Source organism: Cyprinus carpio, chromosome A15 (assembly GCF_018340385.1).
Source record: "Cyprinus carpio isolate SPL01 chromosome A15, ASM1834038v1, whole genome shotgun sequence".
Lineage (NCBI taxonomy): Eukaryota > Metazoa > Chordata > Actinopteri > Cypriniformes > Cyprinidae > Cyprinus > Cyprinus carpio.
Genome location: NC_056586.1, coordinates 16,597,097 through 16,614,280, shown reverse-complemented (window position 1 = coordinate 16,614,280; position 17,184 = coordinate 16,597,097). Strand labels below are relative to the sequence as shown.

At 37.8% G+C, this 17,184-nt stretch overlaps 1 protein-coding gene and 1 long non-coding RNA gene across 2 annotated transcripts in view; one reads left to right on the top strand and one right to left on the bottom strand.

Annotated features, from left to right (window-relative positions):
• LOC109079596 (reticulon-4 receptor-like 1) overlaps positions 1 to 17,184 on the bottom strand; it is a 142,693-nt gene that overhangs the window by 26,268 nt on the left and 99,241 nt on the right. The gene's annotated exons all lie outside the window — the stretch shown is intronic.
• The window catches only part of LOC122147711, a 135,229-nt gene that overhangs the window by 36,959 nt on the left and 81,086 nt on the right, over positions 1 to 17,184 (top strand). The window lies entirely within an intron of this gene.

Below are 17,184 nucleotides of genomic sequence, written 5' to 3'. Positions count from 1 at the left end.
TTGAGGCAAGGAGTGTGAAAACGTACCAAAACTAGCATTTCCCTGCGGTCTTGCCGTGTGTAAGAGCATATGTCTGCCACAAAGAGGCACATTCACACCTCCAACTATGAAACACACACTTGCTATCTCTGAATACATTAGCTAATCGCAGCTCGCTGTAATGTGCACAAACACACCCAAGAGAATCTGTGCGCTTTTCTAGTTTTCTGACAGTGAAACATATACCCCAGTTATATTAAAAACACAGTAGTTAACAAAAAGACATCTTAAGGTTTCCTTTAGCAATTGAATCCAGAATAGGGGTCATGGTAGCATTAGCTTTGTAAAACTAATAAAGAAAGCACCAAATAAAGATGCCACTGAGTGTGTGGCATTGATAAATTACAGAGTATAACAACAGGCATGCTAATATCATTTCAACCTGTTTTTCCACAGATGAGCCTTTAGCCATGCTAGGCCTCAAGAATAATGATTTTTCTGTTTCTGGCTAGCTGACTTAACCGTTGCATAACTATCGGATGAGTGCTGCATTGTCACTAAATCTATTTATTTATTTATTTTTGGTTTTGTGTGATATATTGAATATTGTTATGAATTCTATTAGCATAAATATGCCACTAAGATAACATTATAGAGCTGGCTGATATAGATGAGATTTTGTTGAAACTGTAATAGTGATTTTGAGTTCATAGCTTTTATTATATAAATATAACTTTTTTTATTTAAATAGTTGCAAAAAAAAAAAAATCATTCATTTTAAATAAATCATTTGACATGGAACAATGCTAAAAGAAAACTAGATATATTTTAATATTACAACTATACTTTCAGATGCATATAAAATATGTTGATATTTTTCCCATTTTAGGACCAGTGGATATATCGACAGGGCCAGTAAAAATCTCAACTACTGAAGCAGAAAACATCCATTGTTGAAGTCTGCATGCATTGTTATATTTCAGATTGCTCAGTCATTCTCTTTCATGTTCTTTTTCGTGCTTATGCTCTGTGTTTTGCTTCCCTGGCCACTGTCTGCGAGAAGAAAGGTTTCACAAATGCACCCCACATCCAAAAAAAATCAATATTGTTAGGATCCTCTGATATCCTTCAGTGCTGCCACTGTTCTCACCCTGTAGTCATGTGTGGCATATCCAGAAAGAGAAGTGAAAGCCAAACTTGCTAATTAGTTTTCTTCTTTATTGTTGAGACACTTCCAGGAGACATCCTTTTTGCCCTACTTCACTTCTCCATCCTCCTCCTAATGATTGTCCAAGCGTTTCATGTTGCGAGATGTTTGCAGTAGACCAAGACAGAACTCACACCTCCCGGTGGGGACTCCAAACACAGAGCGTATCTAAGCAGTCCTACTGCCACTGATCCAGATCCAAATAAACTATAAAACACATCTGCTTGTGTGAGCCAGCAAACATCAAGCAGCTGACCTACCTAGCGAGATAAACACATGCAGACGGGATGTACATTCTCTATCATTCTCTACCATCGAACTTCTTAAAATGGGCCAGGCTGTAATTTGTTGTCTTACTGTGTATTTGTGCGGACTTTTAATGTTCAGGTGTATGGTTTTGCTTCTGTTGAAAAGTCTTTGTTGTGCTAGTCAACTGAGCGTTTTTATGCACATTTAATGTTTCTGCTACCCGCAATCTCGTTTTTACCCCTACCAGGCTGTCATTGGCCTCCCTCCCATTTGTCTGAGGCCCACAGCCTCACTTCATCAAGCTATGATTGCTTTTTGATGGCTCTGCCATTTTATTTCTCTCTCTCACTCTTTCCCTTTCTTCTCTTTCTCTCTTGCCGTTCTTCTGTCTCCCATCCCGCAATTCTCAGTCACAACCACTTCAACAAGACAGCAAATAAAAACAGTGGAGAACAAAAGCGAATAGGAAACAGTTTTGTTCCTATTCAATGGTGAGCCAGAAAGGGGCTGCTTTTTTATTTTATTTGATTTTTTATGTATACAACAAAGATTCATTCTTTGTGCCATGGGTCTTTCTCCTCTCCCACCCATTTTTAAAGCAAAAACCACCTTGGGTTTGCTTAAAATGGGGAAAAACGTATTAATTCACACATCGATTAGGAAGATGTACCACGAAGCCTCCCCCTTTATTGTATGAGATGGAGAGTTTCAATTTGAATTTGAATGGAAATACTCTTAAGTCATAATGTGCTCTGATCTTACCGGTTTATCCCTGATAATGTTTTAACAATGCTTCCTGTACTTAAAAGTGGTGAATCACATATCAGTGAATGGTTGGGTTTGTAGACTGTGAAGGCTGAGGGACTGCAGCAGTGCAGTGGTCTGGATGTCTGCAGCATTAGGCTCTGTCTCACACAGCACAGCAGAGGAGAGGAGCCTGGTTTGACAAGCTCTGCCTCGGGCTGTAAATCTCTGCTCTTTATGTTCTGGGGAAAAAAAACAAACCTTTTCAGAGGAGCTCAGAAAAACCAACACCGTCCATCGAACCCATACTGAGATTTGCTTTGCTCGACACAGCTCTTCTTTATCAGGCTTTCCTTCTCAAACTTGCCAACGTTTGTAAAGGGCAGGATACAGGTTGCATGCATATTATTTTGCACATCTGTCTATAATAAAATGATTTAATGTATACATTTGATATGTCTTTATATGTATATGTGAAAATCTCTATCATTTGTGTTTGTGTCGAATATCTAGAAACACTTGATTTTAATATGCACTAACTGAAATAGGAAAATCTGTTGTCTAATTACATAATTATCTTAAGAGCAAATATAATGCATCTAAAATATAGTGCATGTATTTAACTTTTTTTTTCTTGATATGTTTATGTGATATGTTATTTTTTAAGTTCTTTTATATGAGGTTGTTCATAAGCGGTTTTATTGATATCTTTCCAAGATTCAAACAATAAATTGGACAACTACATGATAAATTTCAATAAGCGTTACTGTGTCTTTCAAAGCATATCCTCTGATGTTCATTTATGTGTTTTTATACTCTAACTAGTTGTCAATATCCTGCAGGCATCTGTGTTTATTGGGGTGAACTCCAGCATCATTTTTGTTTCAGAACAAGTGCACTGCCTGTTACATAAGCCTCTCCGTGGAAGTACAGCCAGAACCAGACATGTGTTAATCGGACTGAACAGCCACATCAAATCTCCAGCACCACCATCTGCTTCTTTGTCATTCCCATTTCCTCTAAATATTTTCAACTTCAATGTAAGGATGGGCATTTTTTTTTAACAAAAATTTTATTTGTACAGCATCACTCAGTGTATTTGACTGTTGTATCACATTTCCCAACTTTTGTCATTGTTTTGAAAATGGCATCAAAAATAGTCCTTTTAAAACATGTCTCAAAGATTGCATTGCATTCCCTTTCAACAAATTAATAGTTAAACATTGAAAAATCAACTACATTATTTTTTTTTCTGTGTGCAGTTGTTACTAAATATTGATTTGAAATAATAATAATAATAAAATCAGGGCTTTACTTTCGTGACCAATCATTGTGGTCTCATCGAAGTACTCCTAACCACCTCTGCTTTAAAGTACATTGCTACTACTTGGCTGTGTAATAGAGGCTTATAAAAATACATTCCTTCTATCTTCTGCTTCAATTTCTAGTTGTCGTTTTTTTTGTGCATTTTATTCCAGTTTAAAAACTGCACATTTAAGAAAAAATAAAAATCCCAAGTCTGTTTGCATTATACTTGACTGAGCAATTAAGGTCTCTCTTGTTTTTTTTGTTTTTTTTTTGTGGAGTGTGTCTCATTGTGGGTCTTCCAGTGTCTGTGCATCTTACCACTGTGTCATTGAAATCACCAGGGAGGAAAGAACATCTCTGTCCTCTTAATCTTTCTTTCTTTATTCCATATGCATTTACTATGAATGCTGATATTTGTAAATGGAATGATAAAATGCTGTGCGCTTGCTTGTTGGGAGCAGGGCCTGTTTGGCAATGCAGTGTGCACAGGACCACAAGGTTGAGTGACTCCGAAAGCTAGAGAGAGAGAGGGAGGGAGGGAGAGGCAGACAAATGAGAAAGAGAAGGAGGTGAAATGCGGATGAGACCCCGAAGGCATCCATTAATGCCTCTTGGATGAACATCTCCACAAACCGCAATAATTACTGTATAGCTTCTGCTTGCGATCAAGGTCATGGAAAGAAACCAGGAAGAAAACAAAGAGAGCTCTGCGTTTGATTGGCTAAAGGATACACTAGCATTCAGAGATTTTTTCTTCTTCTCTCACTTACTTTATCTTTTATTATGGTGCTGAGAAAAATATCACTATTACTATTGCTCATTGTTAGGGTTATTGGTTTGTACAAACCTCTCAAAGCTTGAGCTATGAATATAAATGACATCTCATATTGTAGAATGTCTTAAAGTGCCTCTTTTGGCTTAGGAAACCACCTAGCAACTACAGAGAATGCCTTAGCAACCACATAACTTTTTTTTTCTTTTCATTTTCATGAATTAATTTAGTCACCCAACACCCAAAAACCTTCCTATTATGATTAGCATACTGAGTCTCAAGATCAGAATATCATAGAAACTTGTAAGTGGGTCTCATTTGACTTGAGACTGTTACTGCTAACCTAGCAACACCCAAAAACTACATAGCAAATCGCAATCACTCACATCTTCCTAACATGCAGAGTCATATATACGAGACCAGAATATAGAGACTTTGGGGTGGGCTCTTTTATCTTGGGTCAGTTTTTACACACCTAGCAACCACTGAGAACTCCTTAGGAACTGCATAGTGATGCCTTGGGTGTTTGCCAATTATTTTGGCACCACTCTTTATTTAGAAACTGTAAAAAATGTATATGTGCTCCTCTTGTATGTCGTCCTACTTTACGGTCTCACATCCCAGTTCTTACACTTAGAGGCTCTTGTTTTGACTGATAAATGAATTCAGACTGTAAAAAGAGCTGACCAAGCCTCAAGCAAATTAGACAAGGAGGGGAGCCCAATGTGTTCATAAAGTCTTGCTTGGGCTTTCAGGAATCACGGTATCAACGAGGGAATTGCAGCAATAAGAGGTATGATCTGGAAAGCAGTATCATCCAAATCCAATTCTACACTATCCTACTGCCTAGATAAGCAGAGGGCAGTATCTGAGGATGGCTTGAGAGTTGCCCTCTCTGTGTAATTTTTCGGTGTTGCTTTGAAGGAGGAGGGAAAGGGGGAGCTATTCAGAGCTCTTTTGTGTAACAGCAGGCTTCTAGTTTGTGACTGCATCTGATCGATATGGTTTTTTTAGGGGGTCGGTCGCCAAACACAATGACAAAAGGCTGTCAAGCACCTCATATAAGCAGAGAGAAAAGGCTCTAAACATATCCTCGGGCACCACAATGGATGCTCTTTAACCTCGCCAGATTCAGAGGCAAGGGATAACGAGGGAGGAGAAAATATAAGGTGCTAGAAATGAAATTGGGAAAGAGGGAAAGTTTGGTCATGACACCCAATGTTTTGTGATAGTTTGATTAGGTGTGTAAAATTTACCCTCTTTTTTGTAAAGAGCTTTTGTTGGGATGTATTCTGCACCGTATGTCTCTTATGTGACTGAAATAACTACTGCGAGGCATATGTTTGTTAGTGCTTTATGATTCCTGATGAGGATAATGGACAGGGAATTTGTTTGCTGTTTCTCTTTGTAATCATCAAAGCTATAGGTTACAGTTAATTGACTGACTGTCATTCATGTCACTGGTGCCATCAGTGGGAAGGCCAGAACTGATAAAATCCATTATCCGCATGTGTGATAACTGTGCACGCTTGTCACGCTACCGGAGATATTTATTTCTCTCTCGAGCTACAAAAATGATAAATCTGAAATACATATGTAGCACGTTACCATTGTTTTTGCTGTAAATTGATATTCAGTGTAGTGGGAGATAAAAGAACCCCTCACCCCAACCCCCTTCACTCTTTCTCGTGGTTAATTAAACATTCACCATGAAAACATGCTTTTCACCAGAGATATCTTCAAAGTATCTTGCCTCTTTGCAGGGCTCCAGACTGCGGCTAAAATGGTAGCATTTGGGACCAAAAATATTAATTTGAGAGTGACGTGTGTGACAAATAAATTTACATGATATGACTTAAAAATGTGCATGTAATGCCTTTTTTCTTGCTTGTTTTGCAATCACATCTTTTGTTATGTTGACAATGCACATGAAAATTTTAGTGGAAAAAAGACCTCGTCTCTGCCGAACACCAGCGTTGACGGCACACCTGCAGCTCCAGTTGTGCTCCAGTTGTGCAGGATGCAAAAGATTGAAAATGATGGAAACTTGCAAAGTAAAAGTGCAGAAAAGCAGTGTCTATTTCTTGCACAACTTGAACAAACTGCAACCGGTAAAGCCGTCAGCTGTGTAGACATTAGCAATATCATTAACAATTATTGATTATAATTTATACTAATACGGCCTTCTGTTATCAAGATCTTTAGTCTGTGTGTTCTGTTAATGCGCAAACTTGCTGTCCAGTAATCGCAATAAGCTTTGTGCTCTGTTACCTTATAATAGACAAAGTATCAGCCTTAAAATTCTGCCAGATTCATAATGAAATTCAATCAATATATACCATTTTGACGTTCTTTAATGTGGCATGAGCTATAGCTTTAGCACCTCAGTTTAAGCGACACATGAACCATATTTTTCTCTTTACGACTACAGTACGAAATAAACATGACTGGACATCAAGAGGTATATTATAAGAGAACTTACAGTACAACTTGCTTAAATGTCTCATGTAAAGAGATGGATAAAAGATAAAATTCAACACCTCCCATATAATTGCATGTTAGTAATGAAGAAAAACAGGCCGGATGTGTGCAAGACATATGACGCCATTTATAACAGGGGTCTCCAAAATCAGTCCTGGAGGGCCGGTGTTATGGATATCTCCAACAATAACTCCAACTCTGGTCCTTGAGGTAGATTTTATAGGTATTTGGCATACTAGAAAGTTCCAGGCAGGTGTGTTTAGGCAAGTTGGAGCTAAACTCTGCAGGACACCAGCCCTCCAGGACCACTTTTGGAGTCCCCTGATTTATAGGATGCTTTGAAGAGGAGTCCAAACTATACTCAATGGCTTAGTGATGATGACATAGTTATGGTCTGTAATATTGGCGCAGATTCTTTGTAATAAACAATTCTTTAGGCCTATTCAGACTGAACTAGTTTTCCAAGGGGTCATTAGAGAATTTTATGTTTCACAAAAGTACTTTGTGATTTTAATCCCATCCGAATCTGCCAAGTCTGTGTTTTTCTCACACAACCTCTGTAATAATTCCAGAGCAAATTATTTTTCGGCAAACTCTAAGAAATTTGAGAAATCTAATCCCATCCGAATCTGAATTTCTGTGATTGCCGACAGCTTTCGTTGTATGTTGTGGGCAATGTGAACTACCGTAGACGCTCTAAGTACTGTGTGCATTTTTGATGTGTTTGCCTCCCAAGGAAGAAATAAAATAAAAAAAATTAAAATAACAAAATCAAGAGCCAGATCGCATAAACTGTTAAGACAACTGTAATACCAGCGTCAGGTAAGATTACTCACCTTCATTTCAGATAACCAGAAATTAGCCATGGTTTTGCTATACTAACCATAGCTTAACCATGGTATTTGTAGTAAAACTGTGGTTATACTAATGGTAATCAATCCGCATGACTATACACAATATTATGGTAATCAATCCGCATGACTATGCGCAATGTTATGTTGCCATATTCAAATAAAGGTTTTAAAATAAAATGTTAATTGCCACATTCAAATAAAGATTTTAAAATGCAGGCTAAGTGTCACTAATTAAACAAGTAGGCTATATATTCAGCTAATTGTCAGCGTCTTATATGTATGCTTCTCGTAAACAATTAGTCAATATGCATTAGGGCTGCCCTCGACTAAAGATTTTTCTGGTCGACTAGAAGTCATTAATTTATTATAAGCATTAGTCGACTATTAGTCTCACTTTTATTGATACCATATAAATATAAATATAAAACCATATAAATCATAGTAATGAGGCTTTAATTGCCTACATAGCCTAATAAGCGCTCAAGCACATGCAAAAAAGGCTTTCCAGAGCGCAACAGCAAATAAAATAACTATGAATTTGTTAGGGAAAAACAGCAAGTACACTGCATTAATGAAGTCTGCGACAGTGACTCATCTCTGCAGGACCTGTATGGATGTTTCATATGGATTTCATAATGTGAGAATATTTGTTTTTTGTTTGAATTGGTTCATTTAAAAGTTTCACTCTCTATAGATATATTTTTCATGTCTGTAATAAGGCAAGCATACACAGAGTTTCAAAGTGATGAGCTCAAGTTCACAGGGTCCAAGATGGCAGAAAGCGCATCATGTTTGCTTTAATTATTTTACAAAAGCGCAACATTTCATTGCTATTTTGAGTGCACACGAATAAACGTAGTCTTTACAGATACAAAATATGCATTCCTCTTATCTGTATGACCAAAAAGGACAAAGTATTTTAAGAGCAAATGATCACAACGACGCCTCTATCTGTCATGCAGTAGCATTCAGCTTCCACACTATGCACAAACATGCACACTTTTTTTCTAGGCTAACATTAGATTAAGCTGCCATGTAAAGTTGCTACTACATACATATCTCAGATGATAAGCCATATTTGAGGTCGATGAATGTTAGGTGAGCATATGGACTGAGTGATTTCGCCACTTCATGTGGATTTTTTTTTTCTGCGACTAATAAAATTATGGTAATGAATAGTTAGGTTATAGGGTTTTTTTTGTTGTTGTCTGGGGCTCTGCTTTGATATAACAGTTTAGTCACAGTGAAAGCAATAATAATGCAGCATTTACCTCATTTACAGACTGAAATTATATGTCAGGTGCCTCTTCTAACAGTTCTGACTTGGAGTTGAGTCTGCATATCAAAATTTTACAGCGTTTAAGTCGTCACTTAGCCAAGTAGAAAACACTGGCGCTGGAATACCAGTGTTGCTTTCGATTACAGCCCACATAGTGGTGCTTAAAAAGAAGTCTCAACTGAGGTCAGATGCAGTTTTTTGATCTGGATCGATGGTGGCCACTCATTCAGGGCCAGGGGTTTATTTTTCCTTTTTGTACATCATTGCTCTGTATTCCCTCTGCTGATGGCTACAGAAGCCAGCCGGCTGTCACGTTGATTAATGGAACAATAAAATTTACAGCTAGTGTTTACTTTATTCTCCTCATGTGAGTCTATTTTCAAAGTATTCTCTTCTTTTAAACGCTACAGTAATTCTGCTGTAATGTTCTATTGTTGTGTTGATATGGGAAAAGTAGTGATTTGTACAAGCTGTTTCCTTTTTCCTCGTCCGTATGCTGGAGAGGCAGAGCTGTCTAGACTCAGCTCTGCCACGGTGGGTAGGGACCATGCTGTGCAAAGCTCAGATGGCACAGCTATGGACCATGTGCTGTGTTCCTCTGTACTGTGACAGCCCTGATGGTGGTGAGTCGAGGAGTAAAAATGTGGTTTGAGATTCAAATGCTGCATCTAATTCACTTTTTGCAAAGTTGAATTTGAGATTTCTGAGCTCCTTGTAGTTCAGTTTTATTTGATAATTTCCTTATGTGGGAATGAATTGTGATGTTGCTTAGCATTTTTGTCTGTCATTTTTCTTAAAAGGAATTGTTAAATTACTCCGCAAGGTGATTAAAAACTGTTGGGAATGTGAATCATAATTGTGTCAAATGAAAAATGAAAAGTGACCTATTTAGTGTATGTAAACAGAACTGTTCCTAATGTTTATTCGACACATTCATTCTTTAGTGAACTCTCCGGGTTACATGAACTTCACATAAATAGAAAATTTTTTTGATTGTATCTTCTCTGGGTACTTTGTGCCTCTACTGCATGCTATTTTAATGTTGAACCCAGACAGCAGATTGGCCAGTTATGTTTTAAAAGAAATTCAGAGTTTATCAAATGGATCACAGTGCTATGTGCAGAATTTAGATGATTTGCACCCTGGAACACCCTTTCCTTTACCGAACTGCTCCTGAAAATCCCTTCAGTGGTCAATAGCTGCTTCAGGGGTTCAAATTCAAAAACACGGTCACACTGGTCATGTATGCTCCAGGTCATTTGACATACACACAAAGACACAGGTTTGACCTATGGCCCGTTCTCGCATCAAAAGAGTGAACTTAGAGTACTTATGCCTTTATATCTCTCTTTAAAGGTGAAGTTTATCTTTTTTTTATCTTAAAATACTATTCTGTTCTATATATAAAATTATTTGCATGCTACGTCCATTAACCCTTTCTGACAGGATAGATTTATTCAGATTCGAACGTCAAGTCACCTTTATTTATATAGCGCTTTATACAATATCAATAATGTCTGTATTGTATAAAGCATGAGTCCCTCGCGCTGTTTCTATCCTTTTCTTTTTATCTCCCTCACCTAACCTCTCATTCTAGTGGAACAGCAGAGTCTATTAATCCTGTAACCTATGACTCGCTCACTTTCTCGTCTTTCGGGTTTGTCCATCATTTTACTGTCTTTCTCTTTCATCTCGCTCTAGTCCCCTTTATCTTTCCCAGAATCCCCAGTCTGAGGGCCGCCCAGGTGAGGGGAGTTTGATACAACAAAAGCTGCTGGCAGTCTGCTCATTCATTTCCCCCATCTTCATTGCTATTTTGGAAGGGTGCTGGTCTCTCTTTCTTGGTGGTACCTCGGGCTAACAGTTGGTAGAGTGTGAACGGAGGGAAGGGTGAGGCCAGCACAGGCCAGGAAGATCTGACTCACCCTGGCCAGGCTTCCATTACAGAGCCTGATCCAATCTGTGGCAGCAGAGGAGCACTGTATCCCCCCTACAGACATACTTCATCGATTGCTGTGTCAGGGGCCATATTATACCTTCCCCTCATTGAACTCTCTTCGACAGTCTTTTCTCTTGCGTAGTTAGCCTACAGGATGACATTTATGCAGTAGCTGCCTGGGCGCGCACTGACAGCCCTGTTAATGGCTACTTTACAGATGGCATTTACTCCGCCAGCCCATTATCATCAGTACAACACAGCTTGATCACATAAGGGCATAAAAGGAACTGTTGCCATTGTTTTTGTCTGGCGAACTGCCTGCCTGTGGATATTTATGCTCTGATAACCATCCATTTGTTAAAAGCAAAGGCTTGATACAGCTGTCTTTTTTTGTCCCTCAGTCCATCAGGTTAACTGCAGTGAATTATTTGACAGAGCTCTTAAAAAACTGAAATGGATGCTGAAATAATAATCAGGGGCAGAGACACAACTGTTGTGAATATCAGCTAATATTCTCCAAATTAAATCAGCCAGGCAGACGCAGCATAACGCCGCAGCCAATTTTCAGTATTTGGGTATGAAAATTTTACAGTCCTGCATAATATAATATGCTTGTGGGTGTCGTAAGCCAGAAATTATGCTTATGATAAGCTGCACAAGACATTTAAATCACACTGGCTTTCAGAACAAAAACACTTAAATATCATTAAGTAGTGTCTGTTCCAAAACCTAACTGCCTTGCTGTGTAGAGTCTACATGCATGTCTATACATATGCAGCAACTCCATTAACTCACATGCCACAAACTTGATACTCTAACATAAATACATATCACAAACTAACATTGGGCGAAATATTACATTTTAACTTGGAACTATTTTGACACTCTGATCTTTGAGTCAGAACCGTGGTTTATGTAGAAACAATATTTTAGGCTTCATTTTGTTTTGAAGAATGAAAAGTCTGTGTTCAAATTATGACACTTTTATTACAAAATTCAAACAATATGTTTTGTTTGTGAGACATATAGTAGTTCACATATATTAGTGATTGTTCTAATATATGCATTATTGTATACATGCATTATTTGATTTGAAATCTAATTCTGTTGAATCATGTCTTAAAATTGGTCTCAATAGCAAATTTTTAAATGTGTGGGTGATAGTCGGTTTGAAATAGGAACACTATAATATCATTAGAACGGGCTTTCCATTTTACTTTAGTGCATGACGCTCAAAATGTGTTTCTGGTTCCGAGTAAATCAAAATGATGGAGCAGAGCATTTTCAATCAATATTTCCTAGTATTGAGTAAAATATAATCAAATTTCTAATAACATTTCTCCCGCCTGCTTTCTTGGTTGAAAATTTTCCCTGAGCTCTATTCAGAACATGCAATTTGGCTTAAAGTAGGTATCTTAGAAGGCAGCATAATTTTGCAACCTGCTGTTCGGAACAGCCTTTGCATCAGGGACAAATCCGTGATGATTTAAATTGATGTCTAGTTAAGCATATCGCTAGGTTTTGGAACAGAGTTCAAAAGTACACACTCTTGAATATACCTACAACATAAAATCTCCCCTTATCATGCCAGGCTAGAAAAATAGTACACTGGAACTGTAGTAGAAGCTTTCAACAGCTGTTATACAGTAGTATGTGATGATCAGACCGTTTCACACTGTGAAGATTACATACACACGCTAACAAAACCCTGCGTGGCTAAACACACAGCTGTGACACAAACTAAAGAAACCTTTTCTTTATCAAAATCAGTGTTGCTGTAAGCATTATATAGCTGCTCACTCCATGATGTGCTTTCTATGGCATTTGGATGGCTGAGCCTTTATTGAAAGCAAGAGTTGGTTCCTTGTAAATGTTTAGAACTGTAACATCCCCAACAGTGGTGAGCTCTCAGTGGAATGATTTGGTAAATTATAAACCCACAATCCAGATGGCTGCCGCAGCCTCTCTCAGGATGCATTAGTTATAAGGTAGCATTTCTGTCATGAGCGCTGGGTCTCACGGGGAAGCACCTTGTTAACTGATGAATTCTGCTTGTAGATTTACTCTTGGCTCCAAAATGGTGGTTTGACTAGCTTTCATAACTGTAGTATACTGAACGCACCCCGCTGATATTTACAGAGGAGTCCTCTGGCTCTGATGTGTCCTCGCAACCGTCCGGCATTTTACTTCTGACAATTAGGCATGAAGTCTCAGCATGCAGCATTGTAAACAAATGCAGCATAATGTCAAAAATTTAATCTGTAATAGCTAGCCGTACTCCGCTGTTGTTATATTAGCTGGCAGACAGTACATAAAGAACAGAGTTCACATTTTAAAGTAAGCGAATGAGATTGCATTTCATTGCAGTGGAGATGTAATGGTGTCCTCTCAGGTCAATGTTTTCCTTTCTTTTGGAGGTCAGGTATTATGTACATGCCAAACAGATATTGACTTAACCTCATCTAGTAGGTTAATTTAATTGTAGCAAAGCGTGTTTATTGCACAAAAAAAATAAAAAATAAAATCATTTTCAGATCATCTGTATTTTGTCTTGTTTTTCATCAAAGATGTTCTAATCGATTTTGAAAGACATAATTTAAACATTATTTAAACAAGATATATTTACTTGGGAGGCAACATTGCAAAAAAGACTATAATATACTGTATAAAAATATATAATATGTTAATTTAAAAATATTCCTTGTACTGCATTGTAAATGTTTTTTTTTTTTTTTATTGTTGGGCATAAACATCATTAATTTTTGTCAGATGTATGTCAAAAAATAAATCTCCCATTTATTTTAATATACATTTTCCTGTATTTTCTATAACATTTCATGCTATTTTTTTATTTTTAAATTCATCTTAAGTATATTTTTATTAGAAAACAAGACAAAAATACTGGCTGAAGAAAATATTATTTTTTTCCTAATTTAGTAATTAATAAATGTAAGTAATTATGTCAAGTAATTTGTCTTACCTGATACTACATAAATGCACAATTCCTGATTTGGACACAGCAATGCTATGCATGCAACAGGGTTATTATAGTTAACTAAAAGAAAAACTAAAGCCATAAAAAAACTTGAAATAATGTAAACTGAAATAAAATGATATATTACTTAATTTCAGCTGGATGCCAAGGTAACTCATTTAGTTTAACATAATACTAAAATCATTCTTAAAATAACTAAAACTGAAATAAAAACATAAAAAACTAATAAAATACAAAAAAAAAACATTCTAAATATTTATAAAAACTATAATTATATCTCAGTGATACTAAAATAACACTGGCATGCAAGTAAACATGCATTCTTGTCTATTTAAAGTGAATTTGGCTGTGTTTTATGATTAGTTAATGTGTTTCCATAACTTTAGACTAGCTGTTCTGCCATAATTTTAAAGTAAGAGGTCATAAAAACAAGATCCTTGCTTATCAATATTATTGAATGTTTAATCCACATGTGAGGTTCACTATTTGTACCAGGCTACTTTTCCATACTCAGTATCTCTATAATGGATTACCAATAAGACACTGTATCTCTCAGTGGGAAACAGATCACGTTAATCCAAGAAGACATTCACAGTCTGAACTTCCTGGGGGAATGGGAGTGGAGGTGAAGGGAGGAGAGTTGAGGCTACTTCTGTGGAAGGAGGGATCAATAGTAGGGAAAAAGTGGGTTAGTGCCAGTACCCCAGAGAGGAGTATTTGGGACCTGTTGACCATAGTTAACACTGAAGCATAGTGGCAGCCATCTGGAAAGGGATGCTTGTGACAGGGAAGGGGGCAAATGGGTGGTAGGGAATAGTGAAAGGATTCGTGTTTGTGGAGAGAGCAAGAAATGATCTATGCTGAGGCAAACATGAGGGATGAAATATGAATTATGAATCTTGGACTATTGGCCTGCATTCTGCAGCTCTAGCCCAGTCTGTTGGACACACACTGCAGCTCTCTGCTCAGCCCTCTTTAATCTCAGCCCTGGAGGTCATTTCTCCCTCCTAGTCTGGCAAGTATAATGATCGGGAATGAGAAGAAAAGTAGAGGAGAATGGGTGGCGAATGAAGAGAGACCTAAATGAACACCTCTTGCCAGGCTACAGCTGTGCTATATTGGCTTTTTACCATGTAAGCCCAGTGGTGAAAAGTCAGAAATATATATATTTTTTCACTCAAGCACTTTTAATGTCAAATGGAGCAGCATGGCTGAATGATCATGCTTCCAGATGCCATACGAGTGTGTGGCTTCACCACTGACAGCACTAAGAAGTCCTTCATATGTAACAAATATGATTTGGTCCAAACTTAGAAAGTACACAAGCATGCAATTTTGTGACCAGATGCAGACTGCCAGGTGGGAATACAGTATTATGCCATCTGTGGCTGGAAAGCGAACTAAAGTCACTGGAGCTTTTTCTGATGATCCATTAGTTTGCTCTGAAGTCCATGTGCTGTAATCCCACCAAAGGCCGTCACTGACCCTCCCCGTGTCACATGTCTAATAAAGCTATTTTGGATTGCAGAGCTATGGGTTTTAGCATAAGGTTCTGAGCTCTTGTGATATGTGCCGTGTCATTAATGTACAATCAGGCTCTGGGTTAGTAAGAAAAGAATGAAGCTTCAAAAGAGTTCTTCCCTCAAGTAGATGTGAGAGTGTCATTGGTAATCGGATTTGAGGTTGGGGAGAGGCATGGCCTTGAATATTCCACTGCAGGCTTCTGTGCTTTAATAACTCTTAACTAGAATGTAGTAATAGGAGTAGTACCATTAAAGGAATAGTTCACACACAAATGAACATTCTGTCATCATTTGCTCACCCTTATGTTGTTCCAAACCTGAATGACTTTCTCTCTGTTGTTGAACACTGCTCTTGCCAATATGACTACAATCTGTCAAGCCCTGAAAACAATTTTGGTTGAACTATTCATTTAAAGTCTTAAACCTTAATAGTTGAACTAACAGTAATACTAATGCCTACTGTCAGCAGATCTCCACACATCAGAAAGCTCATTTCCTAAGTCTGCTTTGGTTCTTACGTAGGTCTCTGGAGGCATGTAACGCTATCATTGTTTGCATGTTTCTGCAGCATGTGGTTTCTGAAGCATTTCAGCTGAGGTGTCTGGAAATGTGGCTCTGTCAAGTATTCCTGTACCAGGCAAATTTGCTGACTCAGTCTTCTGCTTGACATGCCGCTGCACTGATATGCTTGACATCATTCAAGTGAACATAACAACTGCAGTTTTCTTCTGCAGTTTGTATAGGAGAGATAGATGCACAGGAGAATGGCAACAGAGATGGAGGAGGAGACACAATGCAACTAGCCTTTCAGATGCAGTATTTGTGGATGACAGAGCATATGAGTTAATGTGACAAAGATAGGGAGGAGAGACAGAAAGATCATGTTTCTTAGAGTGCAGTTGCTAGTGTAATGAGAGGTGATGAATTCATCTCTCTAATCACTCGGCTATGTTTCAGAAAAGATGAGGAAAAGCACATTAGAGAGCCGTGGTTGGCAGATCTTAATCAAATCAATAAGGAGCACTTGAAAAAGCGTGTTATCTAAACAACAAGAGGTAAGCAAATAGCTCAAGAGCCTCTGCTTTTTAGAGGCTGCTTTAAAGCTCACGGAGTCAAGATATCAGAGAACTCATTTGTAACCCTCACTTTCCCAACCTGAATGCTAATGGATGGGGGGAACTCCCAAGGAGTGATTGAGAAGGTGTAAAGAGTGCATTTGGTAGTTAATGTGAGTAAGAGTGAGCGAATGAGGGGACTGGATGGATGAAAGGGTGGGAGAATAAGGGGTAGTTTTCCTATTATGAATCAAAGGAAGACAAGTCATCAATAATATATCTTGTTCAATTTCAAGGTGTAGATTAGTGCTCCCTCAGCGTGACTTTTACATAATTAAGTTGCACTGAAGAACTTAAGAGTGAGTCTATTCTCTTATTCCGCTTGATAATGGAGATTTACTACAAGTATTGTTGAATATGAATGATTTACATCTGCCAACCACTTTAAAGGCGTGGGTGAACCAAGGAAGATGGAGAAACAGAAGAAATTGTCTCTGTCAACTTTAAGCACCAGTAAGAAAGCTACAGTAATACCCAGAATTGACCTTTATTGAAACATTGGGTAAAATTCTGAGTTTGAAGAATTGGCTCCTATCTATCTATCTATCTATCTATCTATCTATCTATCTATCTATCTATCTATCTATCTATCTCTCTATCTCTCTATCTATCTATCTATCTATCTATCTAGGTCAGTGCAACCTTCCGATTTTTTCTGCTGTTTGCTGATGAGAGGTTTGGTCACTGCAGAGTACGCTTTCAGTCCGACTTCTCTTAAACATGCTGAGACCGATCCATA